The sequence below is a fragment of the Myotis myotis genome, unplaced genomic scaffold (assembly GCF_014108235.1).
Source record: "Myotis myotis isolate mMyoMyo1 unplaced genomic scaffold, mMyoMyo1.p scaffold_m19_p_1, whole genome shotgun sequence".
Classification (NCBI taxonomy): Eukaryota; Metazoa; Chordata; class Mammalia; order Chiroptera; family Vespertilionidae; genus Myotis; species Myotis myotis.
Window position 1 is genome coordinate 51743077 of NW_023416313.1, and position 13164 is coordinate 51756240.

Here is a 13164-nt window from a genome sequence, read left to right on the forward strand (position 1 = left end):
CTGTGTCACATATAGAAATTTTTTGAGATTTGCGACCATAGTAAAACAAAGACTTATGTTTTTGATATTTATTTTATATATTTAAATGCCATTTAACAAAGAAAAATCAACCAAAAAAATGAGTTCGCGTGTCATCTCTGACACGTGTGTCATAGGTTCACCATCACTGATCTAGATGTTACCTGTATGAGTTGGACAGGAGCAGGTAAATTTGCTGTGTTTTTCATGACAGGCGCCCTAGAGGTGTGCCTGAGTCCAGACCTCACTCTAGAGAAGATTGAGAGAGTTGTATTGGGTTAAAGGTAAAAGTGGCAGCTGCCAGGATTCTATTGATCAAGTACATAAAACCTGGGAATCAAGTAGTACTAAATCAGTGGTTCTCAACCTTCCTAATGCCGTGACCCTTTAATACAGTCCCTCATGTTGTGGTGACCCCCAACCATAAAATTATTTTCATTGCTACTTCATAACTGTAATTTTGCTACTGTTATGAATCATAATGTAAATATCTGATATGCAGGATATATTTTCATTGTTATAAATTGAACATAATTAAAGCATAGTGATTAATCACAAAAACAATATGTAATTATATATGTGTTTTCCAATGGTCTTAGGCAACCCCTGTGAAAGGGTCATTCGACCCCCAAAGGGGTCGCGACCCACAGGTTGAGAACCGCTGTACTAAATGAATCTAGGGAGTCTTACAGATTGATTTAGTATGGAATGTTATTTACTTTATAGAAATTCCATTTGCATATGTAATTAACATTTCGTGAACCTAACTATTTTGGTTGTCTGCTGTGTCTTGAGTAAGAGATAGCCATAAGTACAGATACATTAATTCACGAGCAGTTGTTAAAGGTTTGGCTAGATGATCAGGGACTTATAGGAACAGGAAAGGGAGATTGGTAAAAGTCTGATGGATTTCTTAGAATGGGCACAAACTGTGAAGAATTTGTTTCCATTGTTAATATCCACCAAAGAGCATCCATCTTAATAGTCCGGTATACAAGATGACATGCTCTCTGATGGTCAGTCAGCTTCTTTCCTTAGCTTCTCCACTGCTTGCTTAATGGGCTCCTGAACAAAGAAGTTGTGATATCAGAGATGGAGGTTATGCATAGCTCAGCATCATGGTGTCCCCTTATCAAGGCTGATTTGGTTAATACTACCATGAGTGCCTAATCTGTTGGCAGCAGAAACCAATATTGAGCCTTTGATATGGTACTGTTTCCTGTGGGAACTAACTAGATTTTGGTGGCATATTAATTACATTGGATGTCTTTCATCATGAAGGGGTAGATATTTGCCTCTTGGAATAGACATCTTTTGAATATAGAGAATTGCTTTTCCTGCCTCTAATGCAGCCATGGGCAAACTACGGCCCGCGGGCCGGATCCAGCCCATTTGAAATGAATAAAACTATTGAAAAAAAAGACCGTACCCTTTTATGTAATGATGTTTACATTATATTATGTAATGCTTTTGTTCCGGCTCTCCGGTCTAGTTTAAGAACCCATTGTGGCCCTCGAGTCAAAAAGTTTGCCCGCCCCTGCTCTAATGCTTCTGTCAATATGAGACTAACAGAATGGCTTGCTCTCTTCATGGCATTATATACAGGACTAGAGGCACGGTCCATGAAATTCAGGAATGGTCTCATGCTAATGACATTAATTGCTCTTACCACATCCCCTGTCACTCCAAAGTGGCTGGCCTAATTGAAAGGTGAAATGGCTAACTATACCAGTCATTTATTGTACCAGATGAAAGAATGGGTTTCTGTTTTATAGGATTTAATAATGGGTTGAATCAAAGATCATTATATGAGGCTGTCTTTTCTAGAGTCAGAATACATGAGCCTGGGAATCAAGGTATAGATTTGTAGTGCTCTTCTCAGAATAACACAGAATAACCTATTCAGAGATGTTTTCCTTTCTGTTCCTGAAACTTTGAGCTATGCTTGTTTCTAGATCTTATTTACCAAAGGGGTGGGAGTGAGGGGTGGGGAATGCTCCCATTTGGTGCCATGTTAATGATTCCACTGAATTGGAGGATGAGACTGCCACCTAGTCAACTTGAGCTTCTTATTCCACTGAAAAAAAATAGGTAAAAAGAAAAATGGGGTTTACTTTTCTGGTTGGAGTGATTGATTCCAATTATTAAGGATACATTGAACTGCTGCTACAGAATGGGGATAAGAGGACAATGTCTGAAATTAAGTGGATTCTCTGTGATGCCTTTTAATACTTGCATACACAATAGTAAATTTAATGGAAAACTGTAGCAACCACAGAGATGCAGGATGAGTGAGGACTCAGATTTGTTGGGAATAAAAGTTTGGATTATTCTGTCCTGTAAAGAACCCTAATTGGCTGAGGCAAATATGGAGGAAGTGAAGGGATAGTGAAGGAAATTGGATATATCAACTATAGTCTAATGGCCAATTGCAGAAACCAGGACCACTGTAGCTTTATATATTTGCTATGCTTCTACTGTTTGCATATACTAACCATTTTATTCTCTCTTCTTCCCATTTAATTTTCTGTTTTAGTTTATGAAAGTTAACTTTATGACTTAGTCTTTATGTGACAACATATTCAGTGGAATTATGACAGAACTTGAGCAATAATTAATATAGCCAGCAGTGGATACAATGACTGCTAGGATTATGTCTCTCCTCATTTTGGGGAAATGTAAGAACTTCATCACTTGTAAGGAGAATAGCTGAATCTTGTCTTATTGTTGTAGAAGGGTACATATGAGTAAGCAAAGAGGTGGACTGATGGCCTCACAGCTCAAAATCCATCCTTAATTGCCTGCTTTGCAATAATTGAGATGGACCTTATAAGCATTTCTCTTTTGCACCTGACATGATGTTAAACATGGCCAGTAAAAGGGCCCTGGAGGAACATTACAGGAAAAGGGGCTTCTCTCCCTGGTTCCCAAATGCTTCTTCTTGTTTCTAATGCTTGGCTACCAGTGGCACTTGTAGGAGACATTTAGTCATTTCCATTGAGTTTCAGTTGCAATCTTGGGAATGGCTTCCTGTTAAGTTTCACAGCTAGTCTCATGAGCGGATTCCCAGTGACTCTTTTAGGCACTCTAGCAGTCAGCTTCAGAGCTGAGGTCCACTGGCACCATGGAGGGGCATTTCCTGCTTGTTAGTGTCAACTATAGTTCTTTGCCTCCCAGCCTCAACCCATTTGCACCCTGGAAGGTGTTTCTGGCTTGCCAGTTCTGGTTGCAATTCTGTGTTTGCCAACTTCAGCTCACTAGTATCCTGGAGGGGTGTTTCCGGATTACCCAGCAATTGTGAATCTCTCCGGGGTAGGAAAACAGTGAAATCTCTTCCATCCAATGGATTTCAACAACTTCTCCAATGAGGTATGAACACCAGATTTATAGAGAGGACCCCCTTTCAAATTTATTCCTTCTTGGGTTTTGTCCATTATCCCTATAGTATTCATTAGCATCTTTTAAAAATTATGTTTGTAATATAGTTAATTATGTTTATAATATTTATATTAAACTTTCCCTGTTCAAATTAGTGTGTGTGTTTCTTTCTCATTTTGTCATGATTGACACACTACTTACCAGGTGTATCGGTTAATAATGCGGATTTTGTAATCAAAGAAAACACGATAATTTCAAGAGAAATATCAAAAGTGCTTTATTCAAAGTAATGCCCATCACTAGCTACACATTTCCCCCATCTTTCAGGTAATTTGTGGATACTGTCCCAATAGAACTTTTCCTGTTTTGAGGCAGACCATTCAGAGACCCAATTTTCCACTTCTTTGTATGTTTTGAAGTGCTGCTCAGAAAGTAAGTGTGCCACCGATTGGAACAAGTTGTAATCTGAAGGAGCAAGGTCTGGTGAATATGGCAGGTGGGTTAATACTTCCCAGGCAAGATCTTTAACATGTCTTTAACTGGTTTTGAAGTGTGTGGTGGTGCATTATCATGAAGCAAAATTACTTTGCCGTGTCTTTGGGAACATTCTGGTCATTTCATGATCAAAGTGTGGTTCAAATTGATTATTTTTTGTCGGTAGCGATCAGTATTAACAGTTTCACCTGTTTTTAGAAGCTCATAATACACCACACTTTCCTGATCCCACCAAATGCAGAGCATTGTCTTCTTTGTGAAGCAGTTTCGCCTTGCAGTTGAGGTTGATGGTTGATCTGGATCAACCCATGATTCTGTGCGTTTGGAATTCTCAAAATAAATCCACTTTTCATCACCGGTCACAATTCGATGCAAAAAAGACTTTCTTTCGTGCCGTTGAAGCAACATTTTACTGATGACTTCTCGGTTTTCCATTTGTCTTTTCGTTCAGTTGATGTGGCACCCATTTTCCTTCCTTTAAAATCTTTCCCATTGCTTGTAAATGATTGGAAATTGTTTGCTGAGCAACATTTAATCTTTCTGGAAGTTGTTTTTGAGTTTGACATGCAACTTCATCCAATAATGCTTGTAATTGTTGGTCTTCAAACTTTTTCAATTGACCTGGATGTTCTTTGTCTTTCACATCAAAATCATCACTTTTAAAGCATTTAAACAAGCGTTCACAAGCATCTTGAGATGGAGCATGTTCACCATAAGCTTCCCGAAGTATATGATAATTTTCATCAGCACTTTTCTTCAAAATAAAGTAATTAATTAAAACTTCCCTCAAATGCTCTTTTTTTTTGGCACGAAATTCGACATTTTTAAGCATAAAAATATCTATGATGTTAACACCTTGAGAAAATTTGACATATAACATTTTAAAGCTTGCTGTCAAAACAACAAAATAGCGTGCATATCAAATCACACACACACACACACATATATATGTATATATATGTATATCAACATATGTGTAACTCTGTCTATTGAAAAAAATCCGCATTATTAACCAGTACAACTGGTTCCTATGAATTTTAGAAGAAATTTTGTATACACAGATTTTATTCCAAACGTCTTAGTGGATATTATCTACTTTGGAGTTTAATTTTTACTCTAGAATATGAAACATGTCAGGGAGTCAGTAGACCTACTATCTACATGGTAGTTCATATTATAGGAGCCACCAGGCTAGATTACCACTGACCTGTGTAATAGTTTTTAGGAAGAAGAGAAGATAGGATTCCCTTGATCCACTTCTTATCCTATATAATAAAAGCCTAATATGCTAAGTGTCTGGTTGTCTGGTCAGCCGTCCAACCAATCAAAGCATAATATGCTAATACTATGCTAAGTCCACTCAACCACTCGCTATGACATGCACTGACCACCAGGGGGAAGATGCTCCGACCAGTAGGTTAGCTTGCTGCTGTGGTCAGGCCAATTAGGACTGAGCGAGGTGGGCCGGACATGCCCTGGAGCCCTCCCATGGTCCTTCCCCAGCTGGCCAACCTCCTGTGTTCCTCCCTGACCCCGATCATGCACCAGTGGGTCCCTTGGCCTGGCCTGTGCCCTCTCACAATCTGGGACCCCTCAGGGGATGTCAGAGAGCCGGTTTTGGCCTGATCCCACAGGCCAGGCTGAGGGACCCCATTGGTGCACAAATTCATGCATGGAACCTCTAGTTATAAATAAGAGTTAGGATTTGGATAGTTGAAGAAATCCTTCTACTTACTGGACCTACTGAAGGATGGGATATCCTCTAGTTATCAACTAAATTCCAGGGTCAAGTGCTTTCTTAGGTTACTCAAGTCATTTTGTGGGGCTGGATCAAGTTGGAAATCTCTGGGTAGTAATTTGAGATCAATGCAGGACTGTTTCTGATGTGTCAGTAGTTGAGAGAAAACCTTGGAACATAATCCACCAAGAAAGATGTTCTCAGATTCTGAGTACCTCAGGAACTCCCATTGACTTTATTCATTTCCTTTTCTTTCCTCTCCTCTCCTCTCCTTTCCTTTTCTATTTTCTTTCTTTTTTCTTCCTCTTTCTCTTCTTTCCTCCCTCCCTCCCTGCTTCCATTCCTTTTCCTTCCTTCCTTCCTTCCTTCCTTCCTTCCTTCCTTCCTTCCTTCCTTCCTTCCTTCCTTCTTCCTTCTTCCCTTTCTTCCCTTTCTTCCTTTCTTCCTTGCTTCATTTTAAATTTATTGGGGTGACATTGGTTAATAATGGGTTTCAAGTGTATAATTCTATGATACATCATCTATATATTGCACTGTGTGTTTACCACCCAAAGTCAAATCTTCTTCCATCACCATATATTTGACTCCCTTTACCCTTTACTATTCCTCACCCTCTTCCCTCTGGTAACCACCATACCATTGTCTGGGTCTATAGTTTTTGTTTGTCTTATTTGTTCATTTGATGCTTTCCATTTTATATCCCGCATATGAGGGAAATCATATGGCTCTTGACTTTTCTGTCTGATTTATTTAGCTTAGCATGATATTCTTAAGATACATCCATATTGTCACAAATGGTAGTATTTCATATTTTCTTATGGCTGAGTAGTATTCCATTATATATGCAGTGTGGGGCAAAAGTATATTTACAGTTGTTCCTATGGAAAAGAATACACTATAAAAGGCTAATCTGCTAAGTGTCTGACCGTCTGACCAGTCACTATGATGTGCACTGACCACCAGGGGGCAGATGTTCAATGCTGGAGCTGCCATGATACACACTGGCTGGCACCACAGACTTGGCGCCCACAAACCAAGTGGGACACAGGCCTCACCATCACCCCGGAGCAACACCCCACCTCACTGCAGCCAACACTGCCAAAACCCCATGGTGCAAAATGCAGCCCACAGCCCAGCCCAGCCCTGAAACAGTCGCTGTGGGCTCCGGGTAATGACATCGCGTAGCAATGCTCTGCTTCCTCTCCCTAGCGACTAGCCTCCTTGGAGTTTCTTCAGCCCAGGAACACAGGTGGAAACATTTTACACTTTAACCAAATGTCTGTGAAGCATTTTCCCGTGCCTCATCTCATTTGATCTTCACAGCAGCGCTGGAGTAGGTAGATAGGAGACTCGTTGGAATCCTATTTTCTTTACATTAGGTGGAAAATGGAGATTTAGAAAGCTTAGAAACTTGACCCAACTGAAAAGAAGTAAGAAATGGTGGACCTTGAAATGACTTCAGGTTTTCTCACTGTGCAGAATATAGTCAAACACTACTGCAGTTAAATATTTTACCTTTTGTTCTCCCTGTGTGATCTACAATAATAATCTGCTTCATGTATACTGCTGCGTTGCTGACAACTATCTGAAAGATAAGTTGGGGTGCTCACTGGACTGGAAAAAGTTTAGCTAAATCAGAAAGCAGGTCTAATTAAGCAAGTTTATTCTCTATATATAAAAGGTTAAGTTAACTTGCGCATGCACGATACATATAAAGCTCTTGCTGGCGCCAATCGCACGCGTATGTTTTGATCTGTCATTGTCAATCATGAATTTAGTTGACACTTTTATTATAGAGAAAGGGCGAATAGCAATATTAAAATATTTCTTCTAATTAGTTTCCTTTCAGTGTGCATGAATTCGTGCACCAAGGCCACTAGTAATTAATAATAATACAAGGATAAACTATAACCCACTTTTTCCCCAGACTTTATGTACCACATATTCTTTATCCAGTCATCTATTGAAAGACTTTTATGCCATAGTCTTAGTTAGAAAATAACGGCCTTGATGATTATTCAGGTGAGAGCATCTTCAAAGAAAGTGAAGAAATCATGGAGATGGTGCTTCCTTTACTGTATCTTAAGAAGAGCTTTATAAAATTGTCAGTTTTACATAGGGGAAACTAAATAGTAAATATGGGGTTCATGTCTCACCCCCTCCCACACACACCTAACACCAATAATATTTGTAAGATAGGTAACTGGGAATTAATTAAATTTTTCAAATTATTTTGTTTAGTTTTTGATTGCATGTTTCCCAACCCTCCTCCACCACTAAACTATAAACTCCATGAGAACAAATATCTTTTCTGTCTTAGTCACAATTGCATTTCTTGTATGCTTATTGTATTTGTTATGAGACAAATTCATTGATACCCGTCAATGTTGCTTCAAAAGGTTACTTCTAGTTCTACTAAACCATAGGCATGTATATATGTCTGTTGAAGAAATGACAGATATATTGCCTAATTTTTCATTTAGCACTTAGTCTATTATCTTTTCCACTTAGTATTTATTATCTATGTCTTAGTAAAATAATATTTAGTGCACTAAAATGGGATAATTGTTAATGTTCCCATCATTATATGTTTTTAAGACAAATTTTAAAAATTAGTAATTTTACTACTCTATCTAAATATTCTATTATAGCTCTTACAAAAAGAAAATTTAAGCAGTTTTTAATAGAAATGATCCAAATGTTAATTTAAAAGAATCTTTTAAAACACAGTTAAGTATTTTACCTAAATGCACAAATAAAAAGAAAAATTCAGTAATATCTCCAGGAAAAAAGAAAGAGTAGTCTATTTATCAGTAAGCAGCAATTAAAACTTTAAAACAGACTTACTTAACACATTTTGAAAAATGTGATTAAATTTGTCAATTGAACCTGCCTCCTTCTGTTCCTGAGGCAGTATATGATAATATACAAATAATCTGATAGTGTGCTAATAAACACTCACAGCATGTGCTCAATAGTAAACTAAGACCTTAACATATATTATTATATTTATTTAATTAGTATGCTGGATAAAGAATGCAAAAAGGTATAATTGTTGGTTTTTAAATTCATTGCAGAAATTCACTTAGAATTCTAATTCATTTGATCTAGAATTTTTATTTTTTTAAACCCTCTCTAGATAACCAGGGCTGGTGCAGTGAGTATTCCTTAAGTGCCTGGGGCCCAGTTTTGGTTTCTTGAGACAGAGGGTAAGGTCAGAAACTTCTACAGAAGGTCATGGGTTTCAGAGATCTGCAGTCATAAATCAGAAGTAGGAGGGATTCAGACACCCACTGCTGTGATGCAGAGATTAGATTCCAGGCTCTGATTTCAAAGCCGGAAGTGGGTGTGGTCTAGAGAGCAGTGAAAATTGGATTGAGAAAAAGGTCAGGGCTGAAGGAATTTTGCATGATTATTGCAACTATTCATATGTATTTTGATAACTCACCTTTACAGGCCCAGGATAGAGTGGTGTATTTGTCTGGCTTAGGAAGCCATATCTAAGGAAGATCATTACTAGATCTGTATCATACACATTTGAAAGCCTATTATTTTTTCCAGACTTTTTGTCACCACCAAATTTCAGATAATTTTATTCCTTTCCCCCAGACTTGCATTTTCCCTGGAGTGGCTTCCTGACAATCTATCCCAATCCCTTCTTCATTTACCCATATTCTCCCAACACCCACTTCATAGGAAATCGAGACCCAGTAGTCATTCTTATAGGAGACAGCACTTAATGACTTGGAACCAAAGGAATTGAAACTAAGAAGAGACCTTATTAGATTATTTATCCCCATTCTTTATTTTAAAAATCCACTCATTTAGTATTATTATTTAATATTTTTATTGATTTCAGAGAAGAAGGGAGAGACAGAAACATCAATGATGAGAGAGAATCATTGATCAGCTGTCTCCTGCAGGCCCCACACCAGGGATTGAGCGTGCAACCCATGCATGTGCCCTGACTGGGAATTAAACTGTGGCCTCCAGGTTTATATGTTGACACTCAACCATTGAACCATGCCAGCAGGGTCATTCAGTATTATTTATTGAGCCCTTAAAATACACCAGGCACTCCTCTAGAACTGGAGAAATAAAGGTGAACAAAACAGGCTGAGTACTTGTCTGCATGAAGCATATATTTTCTTGCCAGATAATGAACAATTAAATAAGTATAAGAATATATTATAAATTTTTGGTAAATGAAAAACATCGCATGATAATGGCATAGAGAAACATGGAAGGAAGAAAAGTGATTGGGGAAAGAGTCTCTAAAAAGTGATATAAAGGAGTGAGAGAAGTGGAGAGAGGTGATGTTCAGGAGATATGCCGAGGCCAGCCGGCACAAGGCCTCAAAGACCATGGTGTAGAATTTGAAATTGACTCTAGAGAATCATTAAAATGTTTTAAGCAAGGGAAAGACACTCTCACTATATATTTAAATGTGCATATGAATGAAGAATATACTGTAGAAGGGCAAGTGAGAATGCAAGGAGACCAGTTAGGGGGCTCTTGAAGTTGTCAGTGTGAGTGATGATGATAACTGAGATGAAGGCAGTAGTTCTAGAAGTGGTGAGAGGTAACCTTCAGGTTGGTTGATTGTACATGGAGTGTAATGAGAATAAGAAAGGGCTCAAACATAAACAAAAGACATTGGACATGACTGACAGGGTATATGGCATTTACTGAGATGGGAAAGACTAGGAGATGATCATGTTTCGTTTGAAATTAGTTCTAGTTTTGATGTATTAAGCCTGGATATCTCTTGAACGTTCAAGTAAAGCCATCAAATACGCATTGAATATAAAAATACACATTTTGGAAGGGGTACAGGATGGAGTTATCAAATTGTGGAACCTGTTGTATGTTAATGGTATGTATAGCCATTGGACAGGCTGAGATCACATGGGGAGTTAGTGTAGAAGAGAGGGGACCAAAAACTGAGTTCTAGAGCACACCGACAGCCAGTGTTACAAAGAGAAACCATCAGAGGAAAGTTCGGAGCGGTCAGTGAGGTAGGAAGACCAGCTGGTTCTCTAAAAGTGAAGTGAAGAGAGTGTTAAGAGAGAGTTTGGTCATTGGCATGGCACGAAATATATTGTTGGTGACCTTGACATAAGTAATTTCAATGAAGTAATGAAAGTCTAACCAGAGAATATTTAAGAAGAAATGGGAGGAGACATATGTAATACTCTTTGTAATACTTTAAGAAATAAAAAAATAAATAAAATAAAATAATAAAAAATAAAGTAAAATAAAAAATAGCTTTAAATTAAAAAAAAAAAAAGAAGAAATGGGAAGTGAAAAAAAATATTTAAAAAAATAGGGATCAGAGAAATGGGATGGAAACTATAAGAGATGTCAGCTCTAATAAGGGTTTTTTTAAAAAATTAGTGATATTAGGAAATGTGCATATGCTGACAAGAATGATCTGTCATGCCTAGACTTTTGAGATTGAGAGGAGGACACATTGTCAGACTTTTATTTGTCAAAATAGATGAGTTTTGTGTCATCAGAAGAGATAGTTATTTGTTGACATCTTTATTAAAATCAATAGCACCAAATATGAATATCTTCAGATTCTCCTTTTTAAGACAAACATAAATAATTCCTCAGGGCTTGCTCTGTCTTACAAAGATTCTCAGGCATTTAGGCATGTAGCAGGAGGCAGACCTGCCCAGCACAGTATCTGGTCCTGTGTGATGGATTGGTGGGCTTGATGGATGGCCACGCCTGCAGCACCATTAGAGCTGACTGACTCCAGCAAGATTAATTGTTTTAGATTGTACATACATGTTTCAAGAGAGAAGCATTTCTGTTTATCTATCTTCTGTCCATCACAAAGATGTCTCATGCAGCTTGTCATAATCCATAAACAAAACATTTTTATACCTTCAAGGATACTTTCAACTATTTTCTCAGTTTCTTTTGCTTTCTTAGAGCCAACAAAAATATATTGGTTTTCTTTTGTAGTTGTTAAACTCTCATTTTAAGTTATCCTTGGCACTGTGTAAGAGTGAAAATTAAAACTAAAAGGTCTAAAGAACAAGGTTTACCATGGATCAATGTTGCTTGTAGAGCATAGCAATTATCATATTTTAAACACTTGTCTGCATGTCTTAGCTCCCTTGAGAGATACCATAGGGCCTGAAATATATTAAATATTCAATAAAGGTAAAATAAATTAATTTATGAATGAAATACATAACACTATTTTAGGATTAGTGGGACTTAAAAGGAATATTAAAAATGCTTTGACCTTTTTCTTAGAAGCAACAGATTAATAAAATATCTTTCCACATGATATATACACTATTTTTTAGTCAAACATTTCAATAGAGCTTACTATATGACAGGTACTATACTAATTTCTGTATAAAAGCGACTCATTTAATCTCATAAGTTTGTATTATTATCACCATTTTACACACAAGAAAATGGAGACCTGAAGAAGTTAAGGAAAGCTACACAGCTAACACAGGACAGAGCTGAGATTCAAACCCAAACAGTGTGACTTCAGAACTCCAATTCTAACCATATGACTTTGTCAAACCATAATGTTTAGCAATTGATTTGATGAAATTACTATTGACCAAAAGTAAGCTATGGTCAGAATGCTGCATTAGAACTGCTTCAAATTTTTATTAGATTAGATTCATGGTTTGGAATCAATAAGACAAATAAATAGTCATTGCCTATTGTACAATTAGTATGTGCTGGTATCATATTAGGTTCTTTATATATATAAATCATATATGTATATATATATATTCTTAAATGATAAATATGAGCATTATGAATTATTATCCCATTTTACTGATAGGGACACTAGGATGTGAATGGAGAAATTGAAAATCAAATCCAAATATATTTTACTTCAAAACCAGGGTTCTAGTGATTCAGGATGAAAAATAAAAGAACCGCCAAAACCGGTTTGGCTCAGTGGATAGAGCGTTGGCCTGCGGACTGAAAGGTCTCAGGTTCGATTCCGGTCAAGGGCATGTACCTTGGTTGCGGGCACATCCCCAGTAGGAGATGTGCAGGAGGTTGCTGATCGATGTTTCTAACTCTCTATCTCTCTCCCTTCCTCTCTGTAAAAAAATCAATAAAATATATTTAAAAAAAATAAAAGAACCTATTTGAATAATCCAACTTCATAGAAAAGATAGAACCAACTAAGTTGAAAATTTGTGTATTTTGGAGTTGAGGTTGAATTTAAGATCATTTTGTGTAAAAACAACATTCATTTAATAATATCTGACAATAAAACTTTCCAGAATTTTTAGTTTTATGTTGTAGTTGATAATTTTATTTCAATTCAAGTGGAAAACCATGGAGAATACAATGAAGTGATCAGTATCCCATATAATAAAAGCCTAATATGGGAAGTGTCCAACCGTTTGACAGTTCAACCAGTAGCTATGACGCGCACTGACCACCAGGGGGCAGACGTTCCAACTGGTAGGTTAGCTTGCTGCTGGGGTCCAGCTTATCGGGACTGGGTGAGACAGACCAGACATGCCCTGGAGCCC